We start from the raw sequence: 16,732 nt of genomic DNA, 5'->3' as shown, positions 1-16,732 counted from the left end.
ATTACTTATAGTATGTGTTGTTGATTATAGAAGGAAACTATGTCATAGTAATCTAGGTTGATAATGTCCCCAAGAGGAGCTCATAAGGATTGTCATGTTAAACCCTGCAGATGGACTTAGTCCGACATGACGATAAGGTTGAGTGGTACTTCTCTTGGACTGAGATATTAATTAAAATGAGTTGTCAGTAACTCAATTAATTAGTGGGCATCCGACATCTTAAACACAGGGAGACTAACACACTCATAATGAGAAGGAGCCCAAAATATAATTTGAGATTGATGCAGTAGCTTAATAATAATTCTTTAGTGGAATGAATTATTATTGATGAAATTAAGTTGGGTGTTCAGGGCGAACACAGGAAGCTTAATTTCATCGGGAGACCAAAACCAATTCCTCCTCTCGGTCCCTATCGTAGCCGCTTGTATATAGAGAATTATACCCACCACATACTCACTTCTTACCCACCTTATACCCATCCTAATGGGGTCGGCCAAGCAAGCTTGGAACCCAAGCTTGGGCCGGCCAAAGCAATTAGGATGAGTAAGATGGTGTGGCCTGCCCTAGCTTGAACCCAAGCTTGGTGTGGCCGGCCACATCATATTAAAAGGATTTTTTTATTTGTTTAAAATCTTTCCTTATGTGGAAGCAATGATTTAAAAGAAGAATTTTAAAAATTAAATATTTCCTTTTATAATTTTCTACAAAAGATTAAGAGAAAAATTATATATCTTTCCTTATTTATAGATTGAAAGAAGATTTTAATTTTAGAGATAACTTTCCTTTTTGGAAATCATCCACATATTTTAAAAGAGAAATTTTATTTTAAAGAAATTTCCTTTTATAACCAACCGTGAAGGGATAAATTATTAGAGAAATTTTATTTTAAAAATTTCTGGAAACAAATAAGGAAGTTTTAATTTTATTTAAAACTTGCCTAATTTGGAAGCTCATAAGGTGGTCGGCCATATGGTTTAAGAAAAGAAATTTGATTTTAATTAATTAAATTTTCCTTTTTATGGCAAAGAAATTAAGGATGTTTTTATTTAAATTTTCCTTATTTGCCAAGACCAAGGATTATAAAAGAGGGGGTAGGGGTGCCTTCATGAAAAGAGAACTCTATTCTATTTTCCTCCCTCTCTTCCTTGGTGGTGGCCGACCTTAGAGTTTTTTCTTATCCTCTTCTCTTCTTCTCTTCTTCTTTAGTGGCCAGTTTCATCTCTCTCTTGGAGCTCTTGTTGGTGGTCGGTTCTAGCTAGGAGAAGAAGGAGAGAAACGAGGCTTTGTTTCTTGCATCCCTTGGAACTTGGTGGTGGTGGCCGAACCTCTACATCCTTGGATGAGTCTTGGTGGCCAAAACTTGGTGAGGAAGAAGAAGGGCTTGGGTGGTTCTCATCTCGGTAGATCGTTGCCCACACAACGTCCGAGATAAGAAGAGGAATACGGTAGAAGATCAAGAGGTTGTTACTTGCAAAGAAAGATATAACTAGTAATTGTTTTCTGCATCATACTAGTTTTTCTTTGTATGAATTTCAAACACAAGGGGCTAGTGATTCTAGATTTTCGAATTAGATATTCGATGATGTGTTTCTTTTGTTTTGTTTTTCGATCTTGTAATTCGATTGTTCCTTTTGGTTAAACCTAGAGTTATATAAGGAAATTAAATATTAAATTTCTTTAAAAGACTTTGTCTAAAAAGTGGTGGTTGCTCCCATTTTCAAGAAGGCCTAGTGCCTCGCCATGTTTAACCCGGAAGCCAATTTTAGAAATTAATATTTAATTGAATTTATAACATAGGTGGATTTAGATCAATAATGTTAAGCATCGTTTGCGATCCAAATCTAAACCATTAAGAACAGATAACTTAAATTTGGAATCAATAATGTTAAGCTCCCTTTGCGATTTCGAATTTAATTTCTAAAGAACACAATAGGTTGTTAGGAAAGGTTCGACATTTGTACAAAATTTTTGTACAGTAGAACCGGTACGATTTTTCTAGGACCAACCAACAAATAAACCATAAACCCATGAGTAAAATTGTTCTAGAAGAAATTAGAGATGACACGTTTACTTTAGTACTAACAGTACAAGATGAAATATCATAAGAAGTTGCAACATATATCACAAATGATACACAACAACAGATAGTGCTTCGTCGTAGTGAGAGGATTGTAAGGCAACCTGAAAGATTCATGTTTTTGGGAGAGTCGTCGGACTTGATCCCAAGTAAACATGAACCTGATCCCCAAATATATGATGAAGCACTCCAAGATAAAGATGCAGCATCTTTGCAAAGAGCAATGAATACAAAATTAGAATATATGTATTCTAATAAAATTTGGGAGCTTGTAGAATCACCAAATGGTGTAAAAACCATTAGGTCTACAATAGGAAAAGAAGGACTTATTGCGAAGGGGTATACTCAGAAAGAGGGAATTGATTATAAGGAAACCTTTTCGCCAGTAGCTATGTTTAAGTCTATCCAGATACTCTTATCTATTGCTGCTCATATGGATTATGAGATTTGGAAAATGGATGTCAAGACAACTTTCCTTAATGAAAGTCTTGAAGAAAGCGTCCATATGAAGCAACCAGAGGGGTTCATTGCAAAGGGCAAAAAGCATCTTGTATGTAAGCTCAATCAATCTATTTATAGACTGAAGAAAAACTTCAAGGTCTTGGAACATCTGGTTTAATAAAGTAATCCAGACCTATGGATTTATTCAGTAACCGGATGAGTCTTGTGTATACAAGAAGTGTGATGGAAACATGGTGATATTTCTTGTACTATACATAGATGACATTTTTGATAGTTGGAAACAATATCAAAGTGTTGTCGGAAGTAAGGGTATGGTTGTCCAAATAATTTGATATAAAGGACTTGGGTGAATGCACATATATTCTCAGGATCAAAGTAATAAGGGATCACAAGAAAAGAATGTTGTGCTTATCCCGAGCTTCGTATATCGATACTATCCTAGCTCGTTTAGCATACAAGACTCCAAGAAAAGTTTTTTACCTTTTAGGCATGGAGTAGCTTTATCTAAAGAGATGTCTCCGAAGACATCAAAGGAGATAAAGGAAAAAAAGGCAGTTCCTTATGCTTTAGCTGAAGGAAGCCTAATGTATGCTATGCACGAGACTGGATATCTGTTTTGTCATGGACATGGTTAGCAGATATCAAAGTAACCCTGGACAAGGATATTGGACTGCTGTAAAGCATATATTAAAGTACCTAAGAAGGACTAGAGATTATATGTTGGTTTACTAAGCAGATGATTTGCTCCCTGTGGGTTGTACGGATTCTGACTTCCAATCAGATAGGGGCAATAGTAAGTCGACCTCAGGATTTTGTGTTTACTTTAGGAGGTGAAGCTATAACAATGAAGGAGTGTTAAGCATAGGTGCTTTTTCGGACTCCACCATAGAAGCTGAGTATGTGGCAGCCTCTGAGGCAGCCATAGAAGTTATATGGCTCAGAAACTTCATGATGGACTTAGAAATGATTTCTGGTTTGCCCATTTATTGTAATAATAGTGGTGTAGTAGCAAACTTGAAGAAACCATAAGTCCATAAGGCAAGTAAACATAATAGAGCGTAAGTACCACCTAATAAGAGATATCGTATAACGAAGAGAAGTTGTTGTCGCCTAGATTGCATCAGGTGATAACCTGGGAGATCCTTTCACTAAGGCCCTTAAGGCAAGAGCTTTTGATGGCCATGTTGAAGGGTTGAAAATCAGATGTATAGCAGGATATATGGCAGCATAGTCTTTTAGAATAAGTGGAAGATTGTTAGAGTGTATACTAAAAGCCTAGCTTTTGTAAACATTTATTTTGAAATAAAGAATCACATTGGTCAAAAATGTCTACATTTATATGCTAAGTGTAGTTGTTCAATTAATTTATATTATAGATAACATGGTATGTGGTGTCACACACAGAAGATCATATTATCGATTCTTTATAAATTATAAACAGGAGCTCACGACTAAGATGGATAGGAACAAACCATTGGAATAGTCGTAGTGTAATTTGGTATTAGTTTATCTTAACTATAAAATTACACTAGTTCACTCTGAGTGTATTGAGCAGGACCATTTAAGGTAAGTTCTTTTTATACTGACTTAATAAAAGAACAAGACTTTAGTTATTATGGAAGTGTGTGCTCTTAATCCTAATATAATAACAAACACATATATTTAGTATTTATTTCTTTAACTTATCAAAGGGTGAGATTTAGCTCGTTAAATCAATATGCTCGATAAGTTGGGAAATGATAGTACTTATAGTGTGTGTTGTTGATTATAGAAGGAAATTGTGTCCTAGTAATCTAGGTTGATAATGTCCCCAAGAGGAGCTCATAAGGATTGTCATGTTAAACCCTGCAGGTGGACTTAGTCCAACATGATAATAAGGTTGAGTGGTACTACTCTTGGACTAAGATATTAATTAAAGTGAGTTGTCAGTAACTCAATTAATTAGTGGACATCTGACTTCTTAAACACAGGAAGATTAACATACTCATAATAAGAAGGAGCCCAAAATGTAATTTGGGATTGGTACGGTAGTTCAATAATAAATATTTTTAGTGGTATGAATTATTATTGATGAAATTAAGTTGGGTGTTCGGGGCGAACACGAGAAGCTTAATTTCATCGGGAAACCAAAACCAATTCCTCCTCTCGATCCCTATCATAGCCTCTTATTTATAAAGTGCTATACTCACCTATATCCACCTTCCTACCCAACCTTAGGTGGCCGGCCAAGCAAGCTTGGAGTTCAAGCTTGGGCCGGCCAAGCCATAGGTTGAGCCAAGTAAAGGTGGTAGGCCCTAGTTTGGAACCCAAGCTTGGTGTGGTCGGCCATGTAAAAAATAAAAGGGATTTTATTTAAAATCTTTCCATATGTGGAAGCCATGATTTTAAAAGAGAGTTTAAAATTTAAATCTTTCTTTTTATAGCTTTCTACAAAAGATTAAGAGAAATATTAGATATCTTTCCTTATTTGTAGTTAAAAGGAAGATTTTAATTTTAAAGAAAAATTTTCTTTTTGGAAATCATCCATATGTTTTAATAGAGAGATTTTAATTTATAAAATTTTCTTTTATAACCAACCATGAAGGGAAAAATTATTAGAGAAATTTTTATTTTAAAAATTTTCAAAAATAAATAAGGAAGTTTTAATCTTGTGTTTAAAACTTGCCTTATTTGAAGCACATGAGGTGGCCGACCATGTAAAGGGTTAAAAGGAATTTTTAATTAAAATTTTCTTATTAACCAATGGCAAGGAGAATAAGGGAATTTTAATTATAATTAAATTTCCTTATATGCCAAGACCAAGGAATATAAAAGAGGGGGTAGAGGTGCCTCACCTCACAACATATCTTCTAGTATTTTCCTCTCTTTTCTTCCTTTGTGGTGGTCGGCCCTATCATCTCTTCCTCTCTTCTTCTAGTGGCCGAACCTATCATCCTCTTGGAGCTTGTTTTGGTGGCCGGATTTGCTTAGTGAAGGAGAGAGAGAAGACTTTGTTTCCTAGTTTTCCTTGGAGCTTGGTTGGTGGCCGAGACTTGCTATCTCTTGGAGAAGATTGCTCGGCCGAAACTTGGAAGAAGGAAGAAGGAGGCTTGGTGAATTCTCATCTCGGTAGATCGTTGCCCACACAACGTCCGAGATAAAAAGAGGAATACGATAGAAGATCAAGAAGTTGTTGCTTACAAAGAAAGGTATAACTAGTAATTGTTTTCCGCATCATACTAATTTTCTTTGTATGAATTCCAAACACAAGAGGCATATGATTATAGGTTTCGAATTTGTGTTTCTTTGTTTTTCGATCTTGTGATTCAATTATTCTTTCTGGTTAAACCTAGGGTTACTATAAGGAAATTAAATATTAAATTTTATTGAAAGGCTTTGTCTAGGAAGTGGTGGTTGCTCCCATATCCAAGAAGGCCTAGTGCCTCACCATGTTTAACCTGGAAGTCGATTTGTAAAATTAATATTTAATTGAATTTGTAACATAAGTGGATTTGGATCTATAATGTTAAGTATCGTTTGTGATCCAAGTCTAAACTCCTAAGAACAGATAAGTTAAATTTGGAATCAATAATGTTAAGTTCCGTTTACGATTCCGAATTTAATTTCTAAAGAGCACAATAGGTTGTTAGGAAAGGTTCAGGACTTGTACAAAATTTTTGTACAGGGGAACCGGTACGATATTTCAAATAGAAACTAACAGGAAGACATCTTGAGAGTGAATCATCTCCAACCCTACAAGGCCGGATGAGAGGTGCGCGAGTAAATACATGTATTTTTGTATGTTTTCCGAACATATGACAAAATATGAATAAAAAGCGAAGGCCTATTGAGATGCGTCTCCCTCAATGGTCAAGCGGCGACCTTAAACCCTGGTCTACGTCAATGGTTGAGTGGTGATCTTAAACCCCAGTCTTCGCCTAGTCCACGTCAACGGTCGAGCGATGACCTTAAACTCTAGTCGACATCAACGATCGAGCAGCAACCTTAAACCCTAGTCTTCGCCTAGTCCATGTCAACGGTCAAGCGGTGACCTTAAACCCCAGTCTTCGCCTAGTCCATGTCAACGATCGAGCGACGACCTTAAACTCTAGTCGACATCAAAGGTCGAGTGGCGACCATAAACTCCAGTCTTCGCCTAGTTCACGTCAACTATCGAGCGGCAACCTTAAACTCTAGTCGACATCAACGGTCGAGCGGTGACCTTAAACCCTGATTTATGTCAACGGTCGAGCGGCGAACTTAAACCCCAGTCTTCGCCTAGTCCACATCAATGGTCGAGTGACGACCTTAAACTCTAGTCGACATCAATGGTTGAGCAGTGACCTTAAACCCCAGTCTTCGCCTAGTCCATGTCAATAGTCGAGCGGCGAGCTTAAACTCTAGTCGACATCAACGGTCGAGCGATGCCTTAAACCCTAGTCCATGTCAATGGTTGAGCGATGACATTAAACTCTAGTCGATATCAACGGTCGAGCAGCGACCTTAAACTCCAGTCTTTGCCTAGTCCACGTCAATGGTCGAGTGGCGATCTTAAACCTTGGTCTACGTCAATGGTCGAACGACGACCTTAAACCTTGGTCTACGTCAAACAGTCGAGCGGCAATCTTAAACCCTGGTCTACGTCAACGGTTGAGCGGCGACCTTAAACCCTGGTCTACGTCAACGGTCGAGCGGTGACCTTAAACCCTGGTCTACGTCAACGATCGAGCTGTGACCTTAAACTCAGGTCTACATCAACGGTCGAGCGGCGACCTTAAACCCCCAGTGTCTTCCTAATCTTCCTCAACGGTTGAGCGACGACCTTAAACTCTTGGCTCAGTGAGCGGGCAAGCATCGATGAATAACCGACCATGAACCTGGGTTACTAAAAAAGCTTAAAGTCTTCAAAATACAATGACTGTTCTAGACTATTTTTCAAAATACTCCCAGGACCGATCGGAAGGTCGCATAATCATAATGAACTCTGAAGACAAAAAGGATTGATTGGCTGGATAGACTAATCATGGGAAATTGGAGAAGTTACGAGGCCACGAGTTGAAAAAATAAATACAAGAAGATCAAGCTTGGCCGGACGGACAAGCATTCATTAAAACTTCAAAAATTTTACAGGGAGGAACTCTCAACCTCACTCAAGGTAATCTAAGGCGTCATCAGACAATAACGTGGTAAGTTTGTCCCGGTTAATGATGTTGCTGGTCAGAGCTGCCGACAGGTAGCCTCCCTCTCTAAGCTGGTCGATCGTCCCGTCGATCGCCAGGTCGAACAAGAGAAATGCACGATCGGTAACTTTATCGTTGAAAGCATCCGAGCGGATGTTGTTCTTATTCATAGTCTCGAACCGGCCAGCCTCGGCATCTTGGCAAGTCTTCAAAGCCGCTCGAGAGGCCTCCAGCTCATCCTTTGCGGTGGCCAGCGCATTATCTTTGGCGGAGAGTTGGTCGTGAAGGGCAGCTTCTTCGGTCGATCGGCTATTCTGCTCAATGATCAAAAAATCCTCAGCTTCCTTGAGTTTCTTGGCGAGAGCCTGAGCCTCCTTATTCTTCAGGTCAAGGTCTTCGATGGCCCAAAGCTTCCTTACATTGGCAGACTCGATCTTGGCGTTGAAGGTGCTGACCTGCTTGTTGAGTCAAGCTAGCAGAGTGGCTTGCTCTGAGCTTTTTCCCCTCTCGGGTTTTAGCAGCTGGTTACCCTTCTCTTGGTTGGCCCTCAGCTTAGCCACTGTAGCATTCGTCTGCTGCTGAGAGGAGGATGACTGGCCGCTCAACGCTTTCAATTTCTTCACTTCTTCCTCCAAAAATAAGAGCCTTTGGTACATGGTCAGGCTCTCCACACAATACTGCAAACAACAATGCAAATGCAACACTTACCCCAGTAGATATCTGGGTGTGGCTATCCGCGAGTGCCCCCGAAAGCATCATCGCTGCACAGGCCCGGGCATCAACCCATATTTGGGCGAGCGACCCTTGGATGATTATTTGGTGCTCGGGAGCTCGGGATTCATCGCTAGATTCATGTCACTCCTCAGTCGACAAATGTAGTACCGCCGTTATATGGCACTGGTCGCTCGGGGCTGATTGTGCAGAGGTTGCTCGCCCAAATGACCGAGACGAGGATGCTGTACGGATATTAGATTTTTTGGCATTTGATTTTAGTGGCATGAAGGCCACTGGCGGAGCGCAGACTGTTCCCTGGGGCAAACCGGATAAGGAGGGAGTCCGATCAGATGACGTAGGAGTCGCTGTCTCTTGAACTGGAGCGGGGGTCGAAGTCTTAACTCGCTCGACAGACCACATCGTTGAGGAAGCGGAGCACAACGATGTCTCCACCCGGCGCCTCTTGCACCTGATTAGTGGCTCTCTTGAGGAGGTTGAGCCTGACGCCCCCTCAACCTGGACGATGGGTTGCCGTTCGGAGGGAGGGTGTGATCCACTAGCCGCTCCACCACTCGCCAAGACTGGAGTCACCTCGCTCTTATCTTGTGTAAAATACTAAACAAAATAGTAATAAAATAATAAGGTTGTTTGAGAAAATATTCTTATTGGAATTTTTAGAAAATTTTCTGGAATTAATCGGAGCTCGTACGACGTATTTAGAGGGGATGCACTTTTGGACTCGAGAAAAGCCTGTTTGGAATACCCAGATGTGGGAGTTGATTGAGGGCACATCTGGACCTGCTCTCCTCCTCGCGCGGGCACCACAGCCGCCGATCCTCTTCCCCTCTTTGTCGTGCCCTAACCTCCTCAGTTCCTCGCCAATGACGACTGTTACCACTTCCTCTCGCGACTTCAAAACACGCTGCTGCCGTGACCCCGACGCCACTGCCGGAGTTGCGACCACCCTCTCCTCCTGGCTTCTTCGCAAGGTACAGCGCAACCGACCCACCGGCCGCTACAAGGGCTAGCCAGTAAGCGCCGAGCTTCCTCTCGTGTTTCTGCCCTAGACCTCAGCGCCATCGCCGACCACTTGCTGTTGTGAGCCACTGCTGGGGCAATGAACATCCACCGTAAGAAGTTGTGGGGTAATGAAATCTTGTTTCTTATTACATCAATGATTTGGCTAATTGGGAGAATTCAGATTCTGATGCATTGATTATTTATACGTTTGGGAAACTAATGGATTAAATTTGGTAATAGATCAGTTGAGGATAGTCTAACTACAAATTTATTTAGTATATAGATTTAGTAGTTGAGAGGTAAACTGTACCCATCGGTCGGGGAAATTAATTAGTGTAATACCATTGAACTTGGGTGAGTTTTGAGAGATGACTCATGAATAAACTTAGTTTAATTGGGTTATGGAATGCATAGGGTTAATGATCATTTCAATAAAGGTGCATACCAATTGGATTTGGGTTTTAGTTAGCTAATTGATGTGTGATAAAATTAGCTAAAAACACTATGTGATTGCAGGACTTAGATTCGGGACGAACGTTTCGACATGGGATTTCTGGACACGATCTATGTATTAATGCGGGTATTTTTTATTTTGGCTCTATAGTTCTTTGAACTTGGTGCATGAACTATTTTTAGATAAGGACTGTTTTACCTTGACTCCACTCTTATTTTTCCTGCGCTTGATACTTCCACGTGATCTTTGAGATATTCGTTTCCATATGTATACAGTCTCTTGTTGTTATCCATGATAAGTAGCAGATACTAAATACCATGTTTATATGCTTTGACTGTTGTTTATTTATGTATTATATTGAGCATGTTGGCTTCTTGTAGCATACCTAATTTTTGCTTATATTGGTATGGTGACTGTTGTTTGTTTATGTACCATATTGAGCATGCTGGCTTTATGTAGCATATCTAATTTCTGCTTATATTTATATGATGACTGTTGCATTTGGTGCATCATATCATGACATGCATGTCAACGACCAATTCTCCCTTGCGGTTGAGAGAGTCGTTGACCAGAGCCGCATCCTCGACCACTCGAGAGAGTGGTAGCTGGAGTTGATGCCGCTTGTCCTGTCGTGCTTCCACTCAGTCACTCATAGATAGTGATAGCTGGAGTTGCGAGCAGCAGGGACTCCCATCGCAGATGTAGCTAGTTAGTTACTATACAACTGCCCCTTCAGCCACTCGAGAGAGTGATAACTGGAGTGGTGTACAGTCTGTCACTGACCCGACCTCTCGACCATACAGGGGTCATGGTGTAAAGGGGTGGGCGGGAGTGACCATCCGTGCATACGCTGTTGTTATACTTGCTTTGGCTGCTGTTGTTTACATATGCTGTTATTACTTACTTACTGTTGTTGCTCACTTATGCTGCTATGCTTGCTTATGTTGATATACACCCTCATTGTAGGTGTTTAGTCCTTGGTTTACTTACTGGAAGTTTGTATATACCTTACATATTTCCTCTGTAGTTATGAGCAGTACTGTAGCAGATTAGTACTACTTCTGACCTTCTATTACTAGCCTAGGATATGGTTTCAGGTATAAGCATTTATTATGGTTTTGTTTTAGTATCTGCTATTCCTCTTATGAGACTGTATACTCTTAGCTCACTTTCTATTTGTATATTATGTTCATGCACTATCTTTCCTTACCCACTGAGTTCCAATACTCACCACCCCACAAACTGGTTTTTCTTTTGCCAAGTAGCAGGTAGATGAATTATGAATGCTTGGAGAGTCTCGACTACCGGTCCCACTTCTCACATCATATCTGAGGACATTTATCGATTTTATTTCTGCTTTACTTGTATTTTTAGTATTTAGCAGTTTTAGTATTGTATGAATTTATCTGTGTTTGGAGTTTGATTCGTGATGTTTTGCTATCGTGATCTTATGGTTGTGTAAGCCTAATTGGCTAGTAAACTTTAGTTGTGGATTGTGAGTTTTCTCTTCGTTTTTCCGTTGTGCTTTTAATACAGCCATGTGGATTGAATATTAACTGCGTGGTAATTTTATTGATTTATGTCCAGCCGGGTAGGCTGTGTTATATAAACTGCATGGTTATGTATGTTCCAGCTATGTGGGCTGATGAATATGTTATATGTTGTTTGTGTATGTATACTGCTTCATATTGTCACCGGTACAGGGGAGATGCTGTCGAAATTGTCGGCAGGGACTCCTCTGGGGTCGTGACATCTTGGGGGTCTTCTTGAGAGCCGACTGGCTGAAGGTCGCAACTCTCCAATTCCTCCGCAGCAGCCGCATTGATTGTGACGTTTGCAAGTTTAGCCTTGCCGGTCAGACGTTAGGCTGAACGGAAGTCGGGTACGGATCGAACTCAGGTCGAAGATATAGAGGATACCCTCCAGCAGCAACTTTGGCTACAAAAGAGGAAGAAAAATCATTTAGAATCAAAGGAAGGAGTACAGAAGTTGTATACTTAGGCTGAACGGAAGTCGGGTACGGATCGAACTCAGGTCGAAGATATAGAGGATACCCTCCAGCAGCAACTTGTGGATGTCGTACTTCTGACCGACCAACATTGAAGCTGCGTTGAGGTAGTCCGATCGGCTTTTATACTGTTTCAAGGGAGGCTGTGTCGCCACTTCGAGCTGCCAGTGGATTGGGAAGTTTGGTCGCTTGGGAAGGCGTACAAAAAAAATATTCCCTCCAATGCTTGTTGGAGGTTGACATTTTGTCAAAGAAAACTAAGCCCACTCGGACTTGGAAAAGAAAAGTCCCTGGCTCGGAAAATTTCGGATAATAAAAGTAATGAAAAATCTGGGGAGTGAGAGAAATGTCATGCAAGCAGAACAAGATCACTACCTTGCACAACAACCGAAAGGAATTTGACACTAGTTGATGAAGGGAGATACGGAAGTTTTACATACGACGGGAAATAAGGGGTGAATAGGAAACAGTAGACCGGCGGTAAACTAATCCATAAAGACACAAATTCAACCGAGCGGTGGAGAATTTGACCTATCGGCAGGAGAAGGGAGGACAAATTCAACTTTGTAGGAAGGAGAAGGAATGCGGCTGTCAAACTCTCAACGTTGTCAGCGTCAAACCAAAACTTAGTAGAGGCATACTAGAGTCCAGGAACGCTGACAGGTGGTTGTGAAGAGCTTGCCATCGAAACTAAAGCTCAACAGAAAACAAGGAAGAAAGGCGACTCGGAAAAAAGGACTCTACAAGCAACGTACAACTTCAATCGAAGGAAGATGAGGGCTTACGAGAGATCGCAGAGATTGCCGAAGAAAGGGCGAGCAAAGTACGAAAAAGATGGCGATGACGAGAGGCTTGCAGACGAAGACAACGACGTGGAGTGAAGAAGACGTAGGCAGGCGATGCTTATAAACCCTGGGGTTGGCCGACCGGAGCCGTCCGATCTAGGTCGTAGAAACCCAGGCAGAGATCATACCGTTGAATTTAAACTGCCAAATATCACATCAATATCCTATCACGTCAGGCGTGTAGCAGCAGCGGACGTGACATGTGGCACATCGTCATGAGCCGACATTTAATGAGGGCAATTAAAAGGCATGGGGGCACGCTCAACCTTAATGCGAAGAAATTTGCACGATTTTCCAGAAATCTGGGTGGCGTGAGCCAGGATCACACTCACCTAGAGAAGCCCAAGAAATAATTTCACAAGTGTAAATGTTCATTGTGTCGATCGGCTTAAGGAGCAGACCTACGGCCGAACAACAAGATTCAATAGGTCGACCAGTAGAGAGCGGTCACATAGCCAACTATTGCGCCACGTTATCCTGATCAGAAACCAAGGAGTGTCGAAGCCAATCGAGTGGCGAGCTTCACAGACAATTTTGTCCAATCAGTCAGACTTGCAGCCTCCTTGGACTAGACTTGAGGAGGAGACATGTGATACGATGATAAGGAGGGGCCCCACCCTACAGAAGATAGCTGCCACAGTGGAGGTCAAAGTCAAGATAGTCAACGCTCAGATATCCTCGATCGATCGGGCATGCCCCGATCGGAGGGAGAAGATCCCGATTTGCTGCCGCCTTCGAAACGGGGAGGAGTCAAACGATCGACGCTCAATGGAGTAGGAGACGATGTGCCTAAGCCAAGCCAAGCGGCTACCTCGCTCAGCGGGGCAACAGGACTTGGCATTGGCATAATAGAGCTTCGGCCGAGTGGCTACCCCGCTCAACAAGGCAACAGGACTTGACATTAGCAAAGAGAAACTTCTGCCGAACAGCTACCCCGCTTGGCGTGGCAACAGGACACGATACAAATATAGTAAAATACGACCGAGCGGACGTGGCAAAAGCACGGTCGGGTTCTTGCCTAGCTGACGAGATACAGGAACAGCGAAGTTCCGTCCGAGCGGCTAGTCCGTTCGGCCTAGCAACATACTCTGGTATCCATCGACATCCCTTTGGGAGTTAGTGCCACCGACACTGGGCATGGACAGCCAGAAGATCGTTTCGGCGAAAGATTCCACAGTCACTTCAGAGATATACTCGGCCTGTTAAGGTACTTGTTAGAGACACTTTACTGACAAATCTTTTCAGGAAAAACTTAGGGAAGCATACTCACCTTAGGAAGCGTGCACACGCGCTACAGGAGCTCTATATAAAGAGGGGGTTCAAGCATTGGCGGAGGTATATGATATTCACTATTTGCGATATAGTCTTCATGTTACTGCCTTATACTTCATCGCCAATGACTGACTTGAGCATCGGAGGGCCAACGTTGGGGACCCCATCCCTGGCTCGACACTGACGTCATCTGTGTTGCAGGTCAGAGCGGAGTCAACAGGCGGTCAGCGGGAGCGCCACATCCCCAGCTTTTCATCTTTTCGACTTTCGGACAGGATCAGAGAGCAATCAGAATTCTCTAGATCAATTAGTGAATTTCGATCAAAATCTATTGATTAACTTAAAGAGCTCCGATTATATCCATTTCAGGTCTTGTGTGTTCGGGCAATTTCCCTAGGTCAAATTTGACCAATTTGACTAAGTTTGAGTTGAGTCAAGCTTGAGTCGGGATTTGAGTTTTGATATTTGACAATATATGGAGATTGCTAGCGCAATCATCCGGTTGACAATATATGGAGATTGTTGGAGCAATCGTCCGATTGTAGAGATGGCCAAGAGATTGACCAGGTTGATGAGAAGACAAGTCAAGTGGGTCAATGTTGACCGGAGACTTGATCGGGTAAGTCCTAACTGGAGTTTAGGCAATGGAAAAGTCCTAACTGAAGTTTAGGCATCTAGGAAAGTCCTAACTGGAGGTTAGACAAGAGAGAAGTCAAATAGGTCAAGGTTGATAGGAGACTTGATTGGGTAAGTCCTAACTGGAGTTTAGGCAATGGGAAAGTCCTAACTGGAGGTTAGGCAAGAGATAAGTCAAGTAGGTCAAGGTTGACAGGAGACTTGATTGGGAAAGTCCTAATTGGAGATTAGGCAAAGGTAAGTCCAACAGGAAGGTTGACATGAGTGAAAATCTAAGTAGGTCAGTGTTAACCAGACTTGGTGGTGAAAGTCCTGATAAGTGAGATCATGCAATTGGAAAGTCCAAGTGTGATCTTGGAAAAGCAAGTCCTAGGGTGATTTGGCTAGGAGAACCTGACAACTAGGATGAGGCCGATGAAAGCTCCAGAAGGCAAGGCGTGAAGGATGGGGAGATATCCGAGGGACGCAAGGCTGATGGAGGAGGCTAGAATGCTAGTTCGAGGTTGGTCGGGTGAGGCCAAATGCTAGGCATGGAGACCCAATAGGTCACGGTTGATCGGGAGTTGGGTTTGGGAGTTTGGACTTGAGTTTGAGTTAAGTCCAGGCAGTTCAATCAATCGGACGATCGATTGGGAGGTGAAATCGTGAGCATAGAGGCTTTCCCAATCGATCGGGTGATCGATTGGGAGCTGCCAATCGATCGGTCGATCGATTGGGCAGCAGAAGCTCTCGCGCGGACGCGAGAGCACAGAATGGTCCTGAATCGATCAGGCGATCGATTCAGGAAGTCCCAATCGATCAGTCGATCGATTGGGAAGTGACCGTTGCGCAGGATGCAGGTGATGGACGGCTAGGATTGTGCGGATGTGACGTGACAATCAATTGGGGTTGATCTCAATCGATTGGGAGCAGTGTATATAGCCTGGCCGAAGTGTTTTCTTCGCCAGATCTCTTGCGATTTTTTGCGTCGTTCTTCAGTGATTCACAGCGAGCTTCTCCGATCTACTCACGCCAGTTCTTGAAGGCACTTGGGGAGTTTCTCCGAGATTCAAGAGGCGTCGACAAGCACAAGTAAGCAAGAAGAAGGGTGTATTACATTGTATTTTTATTTCTTCTTCTTGTGTTCGTGTTTGTGTTTGCGTGTGAGTACTGTACGAGGCTTCTCCGCCTCCGGCTACGACCGAGAAGGAGGTTTTCATTAGTTGAGTGAGTGTGTGGTGTGGATCCTTGGATTAGTCACCTCATCTTGAGGTGGATACCAAGTAAACCCTAGGTGTTAGCATTGTGTGTGTTTGTTTTTATTTTCCGCTGCATATCAAGACGAAGCAAGCACAAGTGTGTGACGAAACAGTATTCACCCCCCCTTTAACGGGCACAATGGTCCTAACAATTGGTATCAGAGCGAGGTCGCTCTTCTACGGACTAACCGCCAAGAGAGCAAGAAGCTAGAGGAAGAAGAAGATGGAGTCCGAAGGACCGCTCGGATGAGATATCCAAATTCCACCTCCGTACGACAAAGAAGACTTCAATTTTTAGAGGACAAGGTTGGAGATTTGGTTTCAAATGGATTGGAACCAATGGGTTGTCTTGAGTGACCCATTTGAAGCTCCTACGGACAAGAAGGGTAAACACCTCCGACCTCGGCATTGGACCGAAGAGCAATGAGAGCAATCGGAGATGGACAAGGAGGTAACGAGAATTTTGCATAATCTACTACCTTCTAATATTTTGTTGAGTGTAGGTGAAACCACAAATGCAAGTGATCTTTGGAAAAAGATCATTGCCTATTATGAAGACCCTAAACAAGTCCAAGGAGTGGAAGAGCCCAAGGAGAAGGGCTCATTGGTCCAAGTAGAGAAGGACCAATCCAATGTTGACACAAGGTCAACATCCGAAGAAGAGGAGGAAGAAAATATGCAATCCGATGTTGACGAGAGATCAACATTCAAGGAGGAAAAGGAAGAGGAGGAAGAGAAAGAGAAGGAAGAAGTGGAAGAGTCCACATCCTCAAGTGAAGAGGAAGAAATAGAAGATGATGCCATCTCTACATTGTAAGAAAAATCAAATGGAAGATCAAGCATCAAC

The sequence above is a fragment of the Zingiber officinale genome, chromosome 6B (assembly GCF_018446385.1).
Source record: "Zingiber officinale cultivar Zhangliang chromosome 6B, Zo_v1.1, whole genome shotgun sequence".
NCBI classification, from domain to species: Eukaryota; Viridiplantae; Streptophyta; class Magnoliopsida; order Zingiberales; family Zingiberaceae; genus Zingiber; species Zingiber officinale.
Note: the sequence above shows the minus strand (reverse complement) of the source record.